The following is a 17525-nucleotide window of genomic DNA, read 5'->3' as shown; positions in this document are numbered from 1 at the left end:
GTGTGTGTGGGGGGGTGGAGCGTGAGAAAACCTGGATTTGTGCTGGAAATGGCCCAACTTGATGATCACTTTAGATAAGCTATTATCAGCAGGACAGTGGGGTGGGAGGAGGTATTGTTTTATGATCTCTGTGTGTATATAAAGTCTGCTGCAGTTTCCACGGTATGCATCCGATGAAGTGAGCTGTAGCTCACGAAAGCTCATGCTCAAATAAATTGGTTAGTCTCTAAGGTGCCACAAGTACTCCTTTTCTTTTTTCAGGTATGTTGGCAACAGAAGAAAGCCAAGGAAAGTGTGGGCCCCTTACTGAATGAGGGAGGCAACCTAGTGACAGAGGATGTGGAAAAAGCTAATGTACTCAATGCTTTTTTTTTGCCTCTGTCTTCACGAACAAGGTCAGCTCCCAGACTGCTGCACTGGGCAACACAGCATGAGGAGGAGGTGACCAGCCCTCTGTGGAGAAAGAAGTGGTTAGGGACTATTTAGAAAAGCTGGACATGCACAAATCCATGGGGCCGGATGCATTGCATCCGAGAGTGCTAATGGAGTTGGCAGCTGTGATTGCAGAGGCATTGGCCATTAACTTTGAAAACTCATGGTGATCGGGGGAAGTCCCGGACGACTGGAAAAAGGCTAATGTAGTGCCCATCTTTAAAAAAGGGAAGAAGGAGGATCCTGGGAACTATAGGCCAGTCAGCCTCACCTCAGTCCCTGGAAAAATCATGGAGCAGTTCCTCAAGGAATCAGTCCTGAAGCACTTACACGAGAGGAAAGTGATCAGGAACAGTCAGCATGGCACCAAGGGAAGGTCATGCCTGACTAATCTAATCGCCTTCTATGATGAGATTACTGGTTCTGTGGATGAAGGGAAAGCAGTGGATGTATTGTTTCTTGACTTTAGCAAAGCTTTTGACACTGTCTCCCACAGTATTCTTGTCAGCAAGTTTAAAGAAGTATGGGCTGGATGAATGCACTATAAGGTGGGTAGAAAGTTGGCTAGATTGTTGGGCTCAACGGGTAGTGATCAATGGCTCCATGTCTAGATGGCAGCCAGTATCAAGTGGAGTGCCCCAAGGGTCGGTCCTGGGGCCAGTTTTGTTCAATATCTTCATAAATGATCTGGAGGATAGTGTGGATTGCACTCTCAGCAAATTTGCGGATGATACTAAACTAGGAGGAGTGGTAGATATGGTGGCAGGTAGGGTTAGGATACAGAGGGATCTAGACAAATTGGAGGATTGGGCCAAAAGAAATCTGAGGTTCAACAAGGACAAGTGCAGGGTCCTGCACTTAAGACGGAAGAATCCAATGCACCGCTACAGACTAGGGACCGAATGGCTAGGCAGCAGTTCTGCAGAAAAGGACCTAGGGTTGACAGTGGACGAGAAGCTGGATATGAGTCAGCAGTGTGTCCTTGTTGCCAAGAAGGCCAATGGCATTTTGGGATGTATAAGTAGGGGCATTGCCAGCAGATCGAGGGACATGATTGTTCCCCTCTATTTGACATTGGTGAGGCCTCATCTGGAGTACTGTGTCCAGTTTTGGGCCCCACACTACAAGAAGGATGTGGAAAAATTGGAGAGAGTCCAGCGAAGGGCAACAAATGATTAGCGGTCTGGAACACATGACTTATGAGGAAAGGCCGAGGGAACTGGGATTGTTTAGTCTGCAGAAGAGAAGAATGAGGGGGGATTTGATAGCTGCTTTCAACTACCTGAAAGGTGGTTCCAAAGAGGATGGTTCTAGACTCTTCTTGTTCTGTCATCTTCTACCACTGAGGAGTAATGGTCTCAAGTTGCAGTGGGGGAGGTTTAGGTTGGATATTAGGAAAAACGTTTTCACTAGGAGGGTGGTGAAACACTGGAATGAGTTACCTAGGGAGGTGGTAGAATCTCCTTCCTTAAAAGTTTTTTAAGGTCGGGCTTGACAAAGCTCTGGCTGGGATGATATAGTTGGGGATTGGTCCTGCTTTTGAGCAGGGGGTTGGACTAGATGACCTCCTGAGGTCCCTTCCAACCCTGATATTCTGTGATTCTATGAAAATCTACCCCCCAACCAGTCATTTTAAAGGTGACCTGCAAAGGATTTTTCAAAACTGGGCTTGTCTTTGCCTCGATATGATGTATAAAGAAAGATTGAAAAGTTTAAAGTGTTCTAATTTGCTGCTTGTTTTTTACACTACAGACACTGGGAATAACCAGGTCTTGTCTCTTCTGGCTTTGCTGGAGGAGCAGCAGGAGCTATAAGGGATATATAATGTGAGTTCTTAAGACAACTACTGAAGGGGAAAGAGTGAGTTGTTAACAAAGGCTTTCTTTATTCAAAATATTAGTCACTCATGTCAAGTAATCATGAACAAAAACAGGGGATCTAAAAATCTTTCCCTCTTAATAGCTGTGATATAACCGTTTGACTAGTTTTCCAGTCATCAGTGTTCCAGCCTAGAAAGCCAGAGTTTCTAATGTAAAAAAGAAGCAGAAAACGTAAAAACAAAACAAAAAACCTCTTATAAATAATATTGAAGCAAAGGGGGGACAATACCGACTGGACTTATGCCCTTTTTGCAGGTCCCCTTTAAATATGTAGTTTTAAAAATTAATGATTTGTAAATGAGCATCATTCTAGCAAATTTCAATAAAGTTTGTCTGAATTTTCCTCTGTACGGTGATCTTTCATTCCCTGTGATGTTAGACTGGCAAGCCAAATCCCAGACTTATTTCAAAGAGGGTTATTTCCTCTTGAATGACACATGGAACAACCTTCAGTGCCTAAGAGTCTAAAAAGAGTTCAGAATCACCCACATTGTATATACACCTGTATGGTGTTTTGCCTGTGCCAACCAGAAAAACAATTTAGCAACAGAACCCTCTGTTTACTTTTTTCATGTGCCAAGTTGCTTGACCCATCTTTAACTCCTTTCCAAAATCAATCCTACTAGAGTATGTCAATGAGCTGCATAGTGACGGCTGGTACTGTTGATACATAGCAGCATCTGTGTAACAGTAATTAGGAATGGTAATGGAATTGGCTACATGGCGAAAGTAGCTTGGCTCGACAGCTATGAACCAAAATTTTGTTACAAACACTACCTGTTTAAGTAAATAGCAGATTTAGGAGCTACACTGTACATAATTTTTCATAAATATAGACCCCATGTAATAAATAAGGTTGGGCATTCCTAAAAGCACTGTGTAAAACTACTGAAGAACTCAGAGCTTTTGAGACAAACACTCTTTATTCTTAGCCAAATACAAATGCCAAATACATTTCTGCCCATCTTCTGATACTATAGAGAATGGAAACTTCTTCTTTTTAAAGAGTTAATTTTAGTAAATTTACCAGCAGCCATAAAAACAAAACACGCATTCCCCAAAGAATACAATGCTGTAAATCACACTTTCTGAGTCAGATGTTAAACAAATCAACTCCAGAAAAAACATTCATCAGCCACTGATTCACCATTAAGTGTCCATCCTGTTTGGCCAACGTACACAGTGCCACATATTTACTCCAGGGGAGCCTAGGAGTAGTCAATTATTCCATACCATCATTTTTGCTATGGCAAAACTAATAAGATAAGCAGCTGCTAATAAAGGAGGCTTGGGGAGGGGGAAGTAAACCCAGAGGGACTACAGAATAAAGAGATATGTGTCTAATACCAGAGGACTAGAAAGAGTCAGTCAGCACTTTGCTTTACTCACTACTTTGTATTTTCAATGCCCTACTCACTGCCATTTCTGAAAGCCACTGGCTGACCTCTCACTCTTTATGGTCACTCTTTGTTTTTGCAAGGAACTTAGTCTGTTTTCTTGTCCCAAAATTTGAAGCAAATACTGTCATTATTTTGATTACCTCTGCAGCATTGGCTTCTAGGAACCAAGAAAAACCTCACATCACCTCTGTACACAATTACATCATGTCAACCTCACATCTGCCAGCTCTATTTGGAGGTTGGGGAGAGGCGGGGGAAAGAGTCATTTACGTGCTTGCTTCTTTTGCTTGAGAGACTCAAAGTGACCTCATGCACTTCTGAAGAACCCCCCCCCCCGCCCCATCTGCCTGCACCAGGCTAATAAACCAGCCATATGTGATCCTGGCTCACTATATTTCCAGTAATGCTCACAGCACAGAAGCACCTGGGGTCATGATGGCAAGATCAGATCGTTGATGGGTCCGATAAAAGGTAGTTCCTTACCCATCTTGTCTTTCTAATATCCTGGGACCCACATGGCTACCACAACCCTACATAGATCCGATCCTGTCCTTTTAAACAAGGTCCCAAACATGTCTGAACTTTTGCTATCCACTTCCTTTTGAAAAGAGGTGTGTGGAGAATGGAAAAGAATAACTGATATTCAGTTATTATCATACACGTTGTAAGGAGAGTGATCACTTTACATAAGCTATTACCAGCAGGAGAGTGGAGTGGGGGGAGAGAAAACCTTTTGTAGTGATTAAAAACAAACATCTTCTGTATTTTCCACAGTATGCATCCGATGAAGTGAGCTGTTGCTCACGAAAGCTTATGCTCAAATAAATTGGTTAGTCTCTAGGTGCCACAAGTACTCCTTTTCTTTTTGCGAATACAGACTAACAAGGCTGTTACTCTGAAACCTGATATTCATGGCCAATTCACGATAGGGCTGGGATTTTTCAGAAACTGATGTGTAAGTATCATGTTAAGGGTGAAGCAGGCTATCTAATATTAAATGTGAGCCTGTCTTTCATGTCCGCTAAGGCCCCTTGCCACATCTCTGGTGGGGAAAAGAGGCCTTAACATGGGTATAAATGCAACTTATTTGTAGGTTAAGGCCCCTTTAAACCTCTGGGAGCTGATCTTTGGCTGGTGTAAATTGCCATCCCTCCAGGGAGGTTAATGGGGCGATAGCAGTGGGACTGCGGTGACTATCTGCCCTCTAGAGCACTGGAAAATGGAGCTGGTGTGATTGAGTATTAGGTGGGCTGCGCTCTGAGAACTCAGAGGCCTAGGAAGAAATATGAAAAAAGTTTCCACTTCAAAAATAGGAAATAGAGGCCTCCATGGTTCAGAGGGCTGGCAAAGAAACAGAGTGTTTGGGGCTAGATTCACAAAGGGATTTAGGTGCCTAACTGCCACTTGGGGCACCCGAGTCCAACACTGAGGTGCTCCAGGAGGAGTCTCGGTCTCAAGAAGCAGTCTCTCTCTCGCATGTGCTTGGTGCACAGTGGGATGTACATTCTGCACCAACAAGGATGATGGTGCCGCTTCCTCCTTTAGGTATGCCAGCCCTGCTGTGTGGATAGGTTTGGAGGGGACCATAGCTCTGTTTTGTCCCTGCCTTATCATGAGTGATGTGCTTCCCAGACTGAGCAAGAACTTCAGCAGTCCCTAAAAGAGTAAAAGCATGCAAATGTCCAAATACAAAACAACAACAACAAAGGATGTGTTTATTATGTGTTTGTACCAGCGGTGCTAACATTTGTGATTTTTATCACAAGTCTGGCAATAAAGCCCCAGCTCCTGGAGTCCTGTGATTATGTTAGAATGTTAGCTTTCATTTAAAAAAATATTTCTAGGACTGATGGTTGGAGAGAGAAGCTGGAAAACATGACTCCTAACAATTCAGAAACCAGAAGGAAAATAAAAAGACCCCAAATCTTTAAAATCCAAGGAGTTTTTGGGGAGCCTGACTCCTGACTTTTGACAGCTGGGAGTTGGCAATACGGTCGTGCAGCACCTAGATCAATGGGGTCTTGATCTCTCTAGGCACTACTATCATACACTCATACTTGCGCCCACAGCAGACAAATAGGGCGAAAAATTACTCTCTACATTTGACCCCATCTGGCCAAATCCAAGAATATTTTCATACCCCAGCCCCCGGAAAACAGCCAAACCACCAATAAATCATAGATTCCAAAATGTCTGAGTGAAGCAACATTCTATTTCCTATGACTCCATATGAAAACCGGATTGCCAAAAAGCCGCCGGCCCGGAGTTCCCTGTCGCTCTTGGCTGGTGCGTCAGATAATGAGAGGAAATGTGTTTTTGTGAATTGGAATTTGTCCTTAAATTGCTTCTAAACAATGGACCCTTTCAAGAAAAATTTAACCACTAGCTTCTCACAAGAATTAATGCTGTGGTTTTTGTAAGTGAGCCTCTGGCTTATCAGATACTTTCGTTCCTCCTACTTGGAGAAGGGAAGTGAAAAGTGTTATCAGTTAACTTTCTTCAATTTCATGCTCTTAAATCTGTTGAGGGGCCACATTTCACCTTGGTAAATGGCTACTGGCCCAGGATTCATCCTTGTTCTCTTCTGTAACATCTCTAGCCCAGGGAAACTCAACCAATCTCTTTCCTCATTCACAGCTGGTTTGACATAAGGCACAGTAATGAAACACCAATATACACACACATTCTTAGGCTTAAAAGGATTTGATTGTTGCTGATGAATGTTTGTTGACTTCACTGTACACACACTCACTGACAAAAAAAACATGTCCATTGCTGATGATCGACATTTAGGAATAAGGAAAACGCTGCTTGAGAACTTGTTAGAGTTTGAGTTCAGGATATTTACGGAGTATATTTTGACGTGCTGTTGACATTTTGAGTTTTAATGGTGATAAATCTTTAATTTTTTGAATCTCAACACCTACTACCATTAAATAATTGTCTGACCTCCCCACCCCAAGTGCATACAATGATGACCATTTAAATTGATAAAAAAAACAGAAAAAATGCTTAAAATAAATATCAATGTTTCTGCCAAAGTTAGATATTAAAAAAACCACATTCTGCCAAGCCTATGTATTCTGTAGCTAATTTTCATCCTCAGAATCCATTGTGCTTTATAAAGAGGGATTGCTTATTTACCACTGAAATACTGCCATCTGTAGATGGAGCTGGCTAGTGGTTCTTCACCAGCAATGTTGCATAAAAAATTGTATTTAGGCAGGAAATGAAGAATTCATATTTTGGTGGTTTGTTTCTGACTTAGTTATAAAATGTGTCATTTTACAGTTTGAGTGCATTTCACAGGAAAAGCTGGCAAATTGGAGAAGGTTTCTGAATGGGATTATTATCATAAAACAGGATTATCTGTGATAGAAGGGGAGTGGAATCAATGGCCCAAGAGGATTATTCCAGTCCTATGTTCCTAAGAGAGGCTTGATGGGTAAGGCATTAGACAGTCAAGAGATTAGGGTTCCATTCCCAGCTCGGTCACAGACTGTGTGTGTGTGTGTGTGTAATCTTAGGTAAGCTACTTAAATGCCTTAGTTTCTCATCTATAAAATGGAGGATGGTGGTGATAACAACTTCCTTTTTCTGTTTTGGGTATTTCAAGTTGAAGTTCTTCATGGCAGACTGTCTCTTGTTTATACAGCACCTACCACAATGCAACCCTTCTCTTTGTCGGAGCCTCTCGGTGCTCCTGTAATACAAAGATCACCCGAAAAAATACCACTGAATTTACTAAGTAAAAGCCAAAGCAAATATCTTCCCTTTTTGCCATGCCCTGAACGTCAGGAAACTTAGGACTTTCTCAGATCAAAGAGATGTGATGCTTAGAGTCAACAATCCCCTCCTAGAGTTCAAATCCAAAGACTTTTAGCAAGATCATTAGCTAATTTGGGATAGTGTCTAAGGAGGGGGATGGTCTGTAAAGGCTTGATCCAAACCCAGAGGGAATCTTTCCATTGACTTCAATGGGTTTTTGATCAGTCAAGACGCAAATCGTGCAGGACTTTGTAGATTTAAAATGAACACCTTGGATTGCTTCCATAAACAAACCAGTAGCCACTGCTGTCCCAGGTGTAATATTTATCACCTGGGATATATCACTAAATGATTGTTCTGCCACATTCTGTGCTATCTGAAGTTTCTGAGTGGCCTTCAAGTGCTAGTTCCACAAGAGGTGACAAAGGAATGGATAAAAGAGGCCTTCAAGTGCTAGTTCCACAAGAGTGGCCTTCTGTGCTAGTTCCACAAGGAGGTGACAAAGGAATGGATAAAAGATGAGCTTGCTATCTGGTATACTCTATTTTTAGATGGGATCAACTCCAGCAGGTAAGATGCCGAGGAAAGGCATCAGAAGGCCAGTCTATCAGTACTTTCTGACATGCAATGTTAGCCCTGCAGCTACGATGCTTGACAGAGGTAGAAGCCCTCTTAGAAAAATGAAAGTCAATAGGGCATTGTCCATCAAGTCGTGAGGGACCACCTGGCCTGCTCGGGTGGTCCCTAGACATATGTTTTTGGGGAAAACTTTGCCAAAATAGAGCATCTCATCTCCAGCATTAAAAATGAGTTAAACTAAATATATTTCAATAACTATGGTAAATTTACAAACTGATAAATAAGTTTATAAAATAGATACAACCTATGGTCCCGATTTAGGGAAGCACCTAAGCCTTATGTGATGTTCTGAATAGAGAGAGATCTGGGCATGTGTTTAAATCCCATTGACTTCAGTAGGATGTAGGCACATGCCTAAAGTTAAGTATGTGCTTAAATTCTTTCCTGAATGGGGATGTTTTCCTCAATACAGTCCTGTATCTGTATCTCTCAGCAGCACTTTAAAATCCCATCGTTGTACATTCTTCAATATTAAGTCTCTGTATTCAAGGGTAGTCAGAAATATAGATATGTGATCAGGGTTCTATACTAGAATATGTTCTTTGTGCTTCCGTTTACCTAGCAAATTCGTGTTTTCCACCTTTAATACCACTGAAATATATGCCCTAAATGAGCCGTCATTTGTAAAGCTGAAAGCTGCTATTTACTTCAAGTAATAAAAAATTGGACTTCTTAATTCCTATGAAAGTGAGATCCCATTTGAAAGGTACAGAGGATAATGCTCATATTATTTTTCAAACAATAAACAACTTGCATAATCCTATTATGAACACTACTGTAGATTTTACAGTCCATCTGACAAGCAATAAACGTTGTGACTCTGTGTTTGAAATGTTATACTAGGGACTGTAATGCCAAAATGAAGAACCCTGTGCATGTGGCATTGGGTCAAGCAGCGGTCATGGCACATGTCTCCAATAATATACATTATGCTCATAGACTTTTTAACCTGAGATCTCAAATGTACAGTTTAGAAAATAGGGTTTAGCCATTCAACAGGCTTTCATGAATATTTACCTTTAAATGCCTGCCAGTCAGGTTGCATGGATCTTGTCGTACTGTACTGCCATAAGCCCGGCCAATTGTACGACAGTGCAGCAGGATAAAGAACTCCCATTTGCTAGAAGTGTATAATCTGTAAATGCTCGAACTTGGCTGCAGAAATTTTTCCTGGGACACTCAAAACTTTTTCTGATTGCTTTGTTGTTCTTTCTATGCATTACTAACGGTGCAGGGACATATGTCAGGGTACTATGACCCTGGCCTCTGGGGTTTTTTTCCCCCAAGAAAGCCTATAATCCTATGTATATGTTGATAATAAATGACTGGCTGTGAGGTTCTGTGGGTCAATATTTGGGCCAATCATCATTTTGCAAGAGGTACTTGTGGGATCAGACCCAAAGCATACATATTACCTATCCACTAATGTGGGCACCTGCTAACTTTGTCATAAATGAATTAGCAAGTTGTATGATGCACTTTCTAACCGAAAGACTGTTATAGAGCCATCAACCATGTTATTCCCCACTAAATTCTCCCTACATTTTGCAGTGAATACAGATTTATATTATTATGTAATCAAAGGGTTAACAGAGAATGCAATAATCAAACAAAAAATGCTGCCAAATTGGCATGATGAAAGTGGGCACTTGGTAGTTCCTTTTATAGTCAAGGTGCAAACAGTTTCCATTATAACCCAGTGTTTTATATACTCATAATTTTCTGAGGGGAAACATCACTTTTTAGGGACATGCTTAGTCTTTGTATGAAAGGGAATATTTCTGGGAACTTTGAGCAAAATCTCTTCAGCCATTTAAAAATTCTCATGTTATGAAGTGGTTTAGGAGCTCAATCCCATGCCCTTTGACAGGAAGAGAGTCTTTCCATTGACGTCAATGAGAAGTGAATTAAGACCTGTGGTTTTGTGCCACCTTAAATTTGTAGAGCAGTTAAAAAGATGTCTGCTTCATCATATGAGATACCTCAAGCACGAGAATTTGAGGCAGCTGAAGAGTTATGCTGCTCTTAAGACCGTGTCTGTTCTTTTAATCCTTAAAAACCATCAACAAAGAAAAGAAACATTCAGGTTGCAGGGTAGGATTTTCCAAAGCATTCAACATTGGCCTAACGGGTCCCACTGACATCCATAAGAGTTTCACCATTGACTTCAAAGGAGAGAAGAGTTAAGCCAACAATGAGTGCTTTTGAAAATATAAACAGTGGGGTTCAAGTCAGGAAATTCAGAATTTAAGGTTCCAGTGATACATGAGCTTAGCCATGTTGAACTTCTTTTCTGTTTGGTTTTTCCCTGGTGAAAAATGTAGCTCAACATTTTGCTGTTTGAATGCGTAAAATGCGTAGCTTGTGCAGTGTTGCTGATGGAACCTTAACGTTTGCAGTTTCCTAATTCTGGTGACTTTCACCATCGCATGAGAACCTGGGCTTATTACTTATAACAACCAGATACAAACATCTTTCAAGTCAGGAAGTGAATCTCAGTCCTACTCTACAACCTAAAGCCTTTCACGGTGTCATCTTCATCTGTGGTCACTCCTGACTTTAGGCCCAGTTTCACACACATCTTCACTGGCGCCAAACGGGGCTGTGACGGCACAAGTTTGTACTGGTGATGACTGGAAGTTGAAATGAGACAAATTCAGACGGGGGATAAAGAATACATTATTAAGAGATGGGAAAACGAGAACAACTTGCCAAGGGTTATGGTGAATTCTCCATTACTGGCAAGTTTCAAATCAAAATGGGATGTTTTTCTAAGAGAAATGCTCTATTTTGGGGACGTTCTCTAGCCTGTGCTACACAGAAGGTCAGCCTAGATTACCACAGTGGTCCCTTTTGGTCATGGCATCTATGAACTGTGGCTTTGATGCTTACATGCAACACCTGAACTCTTCTCTTTCTGCGGGAACTAACTTCAATATCCAGTCAGGCCTGGTCTACACTCTAACGTTAGGTTGACCTGACTACATTGTTCAGAGCTGTGAAAAATGTCTTGCCCCATGTGGCATAGTTAATGGGACCTACACCCCAGTGCAGCAACTGCTAGGTGAACCGAAGAATTCTGTAGCTGCCAACTCTAGAAGAGATGGATTTACTACAATGACAGAAGAAACCCCGTCGGCTGCTGAAGTAAGTGTCTGTCTGCGCCGCACCTGTGCCACTCCAGTATTTCTAGTGTAGATAAGCCCTCGTTTTCAAAGTGCCTGTAGAGCTAGTAGCAGAGACAGAGATTTTCAAAGGTCAAATTCAATTAAACCTGGAGGCCTAGCTCCTTTTAGGTGGCTTTGAAAATCCCAGCCAGAGTGAAGGTGAGAGAGCATTTGAGCCAATATTTATCCTTCTGTAGCCAGCCTCTGATGTGACTGGGCTGCTGGGAGTCTGTCAGTACTTCGCGTTGTTGCCTGGTATTGTACTCTTTTGACTGCCAGCAGAATGAAAATAAGCGTCAGACTCACTTTCTTGCCTGGGAGCTGCTTTTTTTTTTTTGCTGAGAAGGAAACATTTGCGCTTCCCAAAGCTTCAACCCAGTTGATGTGAGGAGCTTTCTAGCTCACCTTGTAGTTAGTTTTTGATAACACTGGCAGCACCTCAAAAAACAACAAGAATTCTTTTATCTGGTGACGTTTAATCTCCCAGGAGGCCAGCTTGCCATAGCTGGAAAAAGGACACTACCATATCTTCCCAGATAAATGGATGCCAGTGTTACTGCTCTCTCAGGTTACAGTGCTGTGTAAAATACTTCCAGCTTCATTTTTCTCAGTCCAACTGCCGTTGCCAGCAATAAAGACTTTGCCCCAAGGTAGTCATGCTTGGGCAGTAAGGTGAACACTAGCCTGCATTTGTTCCCTGTTTAGTATTAGTATCGGGGCTTGCTTCTGGGAATTTCAAATCTATGGTGTCGTCTCACTGAAGTCCATGCCAATTGATGCCTGCTGAAGATGTGTCATTAAGTGAGAAACAGTTTCTATTTGCAACCAGCTTCCCAGAACATCTGGGTTGTTTTAGGAATAGGCCATGCTGCCATTTCCTCCCCAGGTGTTTGAAGTGGCAGATGTGATGCCTTTCAGGGTGTGTTACCTGATGGGATTTGTCATGAATGTCGTATTTATGCTTTGTGACTCTCTGGTGATTTTGTAGGTGTTGTTGGCCTCTCGTTAGTTATCGCACCAACATCAGATCCTTAGTTCCAACTCTCTAGTGGAAGCAAGGAAGAACTATATGCAAAAATATCAACGTACCAGATCCTTAAGTGTTAGCAAAGTGGAGGGTGAGTTGAGGCATTCCTGGAGTTAGCAGACAGATTGAGGGCTGTGACTTTGTTGAAGGTTATTCTCTGTATATCTGCACTTTATGTCTTTGCCCATTCCACTGACTGTCAAACACCAAGGGAATTTGAACAGAAAATGTAAGACAGAAATGTACCTGTATTTTCAGCTGCCTTTATGGATTAGCATTCTTAAGGTGGCACTGCAACAAGGCCCGTTTTACAGATGGTGAACAGAGGCAGAGAGAGGTCAAACAAGTCATCTGTGACAGAGCTGGGAACTGAACCTAGTTTTGCTGTGCCCTAGTCCAGCCGTACAGTGGTAGACTCAAGGAGCCCGGTCTACTTAGCTTAACAAAGACCAGGTCAAGGGGTGACTTGATCACAGCCTGTAAGTACCTACATGGGGAACAAATATTTGATGATGGGCTCTTCAGTCTAGCAGACAAAGGTATAACATGATCCAAGAGCTGGAAGTTGAAATTCATACTTAAAATAAGGCATGCAATTTTAGCAGTCAGCGTAATTAACCTTTGGAAAAACTTGCCAAGGTGGATTCTCCATTGCTGACAATTTTAAAATCAAGATTGGGTGTTTTGCTCTAGGAATTAGTTTGGGGAAGTTCTGAGGCCTGTGTTACACAGGAGGTTACACAAGATGATCACAATGGTTCCTTCTGGCCTTGGAACCTATGGATCTTATGCAAAACACCATCTTTCCTCTCCCATCAATTCAGACAGCCCAGAAGGGTTATAAGATTAACCAAGGGCTAGTGAACCTCAGCAGTTGGTATCGGTGTGTACTTGTTTTTAGGCCTGCAAGAGGGAGGAGCTTTCCAAAAAGAGGCTGAGACTGACATCTCGATGAAAACAAGTATGGATTATTATAGAACTGTGAAACGTTTGGCGTGGATAGAGGAGATTCCAAGGAGGGTTTATATTAAAGACTGTGAAGCACCAGTGAGAAATTCTACTTCTGTCATTTTGGTCGTGGTTGCTGTTGATTCAGAATTGGAATGAAATGAACGAGAATCATTTGAATGAACAGAGTTAAAAGAAGGATTTGAGGAGATAGTTGAAGCTTCTTTTCTGCGCAGGACCACGGGTGACTGTTTGCTTTTAACAGACACTTTGACAGCTACAGATTGCGTGAGACAATGTGGGTGAGGAAACCTCTTTGACTGGACCAACTTCTGTTGGTGAAAGAGACAAGCTGCACTGAGCTCTGCTTCAGGTCTGCAGATTGCTTGGGCATTCACAGCTCTTTGCTCATCAGCTAGCCTTGCGGCCAGAAAGATGATCTGCTTTCCTCTTACTTAATCCCATCATAAATTAAATGTCATTTTGCAAGCTTTGAAGCACCTGAGTTCTCTTTTTATCATTGGAACTCTGACCCTAAGGGTATGTCTTCACTGCAGCATAGCCTGGGCTCTCATACGGGTGTTGCTGCTAACCCCTCTCCCATCCACACACACAAACCTTTCACACTAGTGTGGTGGAGCTTTAACCCTAGGCTAGCTGGCACTGCTGGAGCAATGGGTTACAGCGAGGGTTCTCCTTCACTGGTAACCTGCCCATCATGCAGCAAGGATGCAAACTGAATCACTCAAGTGCTGATCATCCACCTGTGCTTTTCCACAATTCCCCTGTGTGTCCGGAAAGACAGACAGGTGCTCTCACAACTTGCAAAGAATCCTAGAGCGCCTCACTTTACTGCACCGCAAAGAACCACAAGATATGCCCCCAGAAGTCCTAGCACAGCATCAGTGAGGGCATAGTAAATCAGGTTGGGCTTTGCAGTGGGGCTGCTGACACCCCAGCGAGGCTAGCCCTGGAGTTCAGGTCCGGTTGCCAATCACCTGAGTTAACTCTTCAGCACAGACATACCCTAAAAGGTCTCACCTTCACCAAAAATTTCAACGGACGCCCGCGGAAATGCAGTTCCCCCAGGGAAACAGGCCAGCTTTGTTCGACGATGGCAATAGGTAGTAAAAGCCTTACTATATTATCTTTGAGCAGAGGGCAAAGGAAGTTCTTTTTTTTAAGAACTGAGGATAGATGGTGGTTTTGACTACAAGCCAGGGTATTAAGCAATTATTGTGCAGAGCATGCTGTAAATGTTGAAAAGCTGACAAATGTGCCACAGGTGCTTTTGTACCAAAAAAGACTGACTGTTTTTTACCTCCTGTACATTAAGGTACTCTTCCTCTTTTCCTTAGTATTTGGATTGCCTTATACAAATCTGTACAATTATGCCTAGAATGCACACTCAACTGCTTTTTTACTTACACGTAGAACTATTCTTTTTCTATAACTCACGTCAAATAACAGACTACTGAGAATGGCAAACAGCATCCCCCAAGTTCAGCTGCAAGTGTCTTTTTCTGTGACTGACAGGGAGATTTGCAAAACGCACAAAGCACCCGACTCCCATTGACTTGGAGTAAGGCATCTTTGACCATCTCCCCTCAGTCTTTTGAGAAATCTCTCTTTTCCATGCACCACCTCCAGAAAAACCTGCACTCTTATCAATGGACAATGGTAAGATTTAATTTTTTTTCTACTCCGTCTAAATTCTGACCCTGATTCAGAGCCCATTGAAGGAAATGGGGAAAAAACCCTCTTTGGCTTCGGATCATGTCCCATATACAAAGAAACTGTATGGAAAAGGTGGCTTGTCTCTGAAATGTGGCCGTGTAAAAGCAGTACTTTTGCACTGTATCGTCTAAAGGGCTGGCATAGCATACTCTCCCTCCTCAGTGGGGAAAAGTCCCAGAGGAATTGGGACCCAGTGGGGTGTTTTGAACCTACTGCCAATCTTTTCTTATTTAGGCTTCTATCCTGCAAACCTTTCCTTTTGTGATCAGTGGCTTGCAGTGTCTGCCATTTCCTAAAATGGACCTGCAGAGGGATAGCATGATCCAGTAATGGGACACTAGATTGTGACCTAGAACATCTAGGCTCTCCTCCTGGTTCTCTATGGCCTTCAGTGAGTCAATACATCTCTCTGAGCCAGTGCTATTCTTTGTCTATTATGGTGGTTCTGAAACGTATTTGATCACGTCCCCTTTCTTTGTGTTTGTAGTACTTTATATACCCCTCCACACAAATAGATACACCGATATACGTGGCACCATCGCGCCACTTAAATCAGTTTTGGCTTCTTTGTTTTTCACTTGAGTTGGGGTTTTTTTCTTTCTGTTGCACGAGTGAGCCAACGATCCAGTGTAATAAGAACAAAAACAAAACTGCGATTGTGAGCCATGCTCACAATTAAATGTGCACGCCGCGTTGTAACAAACGGATTAACGTACAGATGGCAATGACTTTGTAGAATGCTACGCAAGCTTCACGGAAATCCTCCAGATGCACGGCGCCCGCTGAGGACCTGAGATGTCCGGGGGATTCAGCGTTGCTCATTATTCATTGCTGGGGGTAAAATCTGTGCAGTAGGTTTTTTATTTTTTCCTAAATCTTCTCACGTTCCCGGCCCAGCATACATTCCCTGACCCCCTGCAGGGGGGGCCTTCCCCTGGTTTGAGAACCTCTGGTCTATTAGATTGTAAACTCTCTTTGGGGCAGGGGCTGTCTCTTCCTGCATGTTTATACAGTGCCTAGCAAGAGTTTCCTGATCTTGGTTGGTGCCTTCAGGTGCTACCAGAATGCAGATGATAATAGGTATAGCTGATAGGAATTTAGCCAACAATTCTGATGAGGAAGCACAAGAGAGGATAGAATCCAGCTCACTCTTTCATATGTGTGTGTTCTGCAGTACTAATAGTGGCAGAACTTGATCTTAAATGCGACAGTGAGCAGAAAAGTCTTTGAATACCCACAGAGGGCAGATTCTTTTGAATAAGCAAGAACATGGCCGCCTTTCAGATCACATAGTCACTTTTCAGACAAGAAGTACCCTTGATGGGCCAATTGTGAGTTGCAGTCAATGGGAGCTGTCTGTGAGTAGGTAAGGACTATTTGCCCCTTAATGTAATTAATAACATTAATTAATAAAAGGGAGAGTGAATAAAGTAATACATGTTGGGAGATTAAGCAGCATGTTGTCCTTCATGCTGACCACTGTTTTCTGCCCTGTAGATAATTGGTAGTAGGACATGAAAGGAATGCAAACGCTGACCCCTGCAAAACGCTGCGATAAGTGCCGAGTTGAATTTGGCTCCATAGTAGAAGCTGATCTTTTAACACCTGTAGGCCTGGCCAGCCTTCTGAGATAGACAGGCCCAGAAGGGACCATAAGCCAGCTGCTTGCTGGGTTGAGTTACTGAGAATGTAGTTTGACGTGGTGCACAATGGAACAACAACACACAAGGCCCTGATTTCCATCCTGGCTAAGCTGTACTCAGACCAGGAACAGAGGTGGGAAAAGATCGCTTTAAGCTGCCTTTGTCCCTTCTGCGTTTTCACCCCTGCCTGGGGCTTGCCTAGCCTTACTGTCAGATCCCAACAATGCCCCAATGATGGGAACTGAGACACAATTGTTGGAAATAGGGAAGCTTTTTATTTTTTATTTAAACAGGATCCACTCTTTGAAAATGGAAGATTTTGTTTCCCAAAAGCCAGGCCGAATGATTTGATACCCTCAACAGTTTGGCCGTTTGCTCACCTTTTTTGCATGTACATGCTTGCAGCTAATTCAGCTTAAAATAAAAATGTAGCTCACTGCTAAGTATTTGAGTTATTTAGTAAACATTTTTCCTATGTACCTAAAGGCAAGCCCTAACAGCACAGATTAAAACAAAGAAAGCACTGTTTCCTGTTGAAATACGTTAAGCCTGGCTCAGTTCTGTGTTGACCATTATTCCATTTTACTTCGTTTAATAATTCCTGGGAGCGCATCATACTGCTCTGTTTATTCTTCACTGTGTATGTGGCTTTTAGCTTGAGTGATTAAGGACTACCAGGATAAATCAAGCTGTAACCACATTAGCATGTACATAAGAATGGCCCTACTGGGTCAGACCAAAGTATCCTGTCTTCTGACGGTGGCCAGTGCCAGGTGCCCCAGAGGGAATGAACAGAACAGGTAATCATCAAGTGATCCATCCCCTGTCACTCATTCCCAGCTTCTGGTAAACAGAGGCTAGGGACACCATCCCTGCCCATCCTG

The sequence above is a fragment of the Lepidochelys kempii genome, chromosome 3 (genome assembly GCF_965140265.1).
Source record: "Lepidochelys kempii isolate rLepKem1 chromosome 3, rLepKem1.hap2, whole genome shotgun sequence".
NCBI lineage: Eukaryota > Metazoa > Chordata > Testudines > Cheloniidae > Lepidochelys > Lepidochelys kempii.
The sequence above is the reverse complement of the archived record's forward strand: the minus strand, read 5'-3'. Positions refer to the sequence as shown.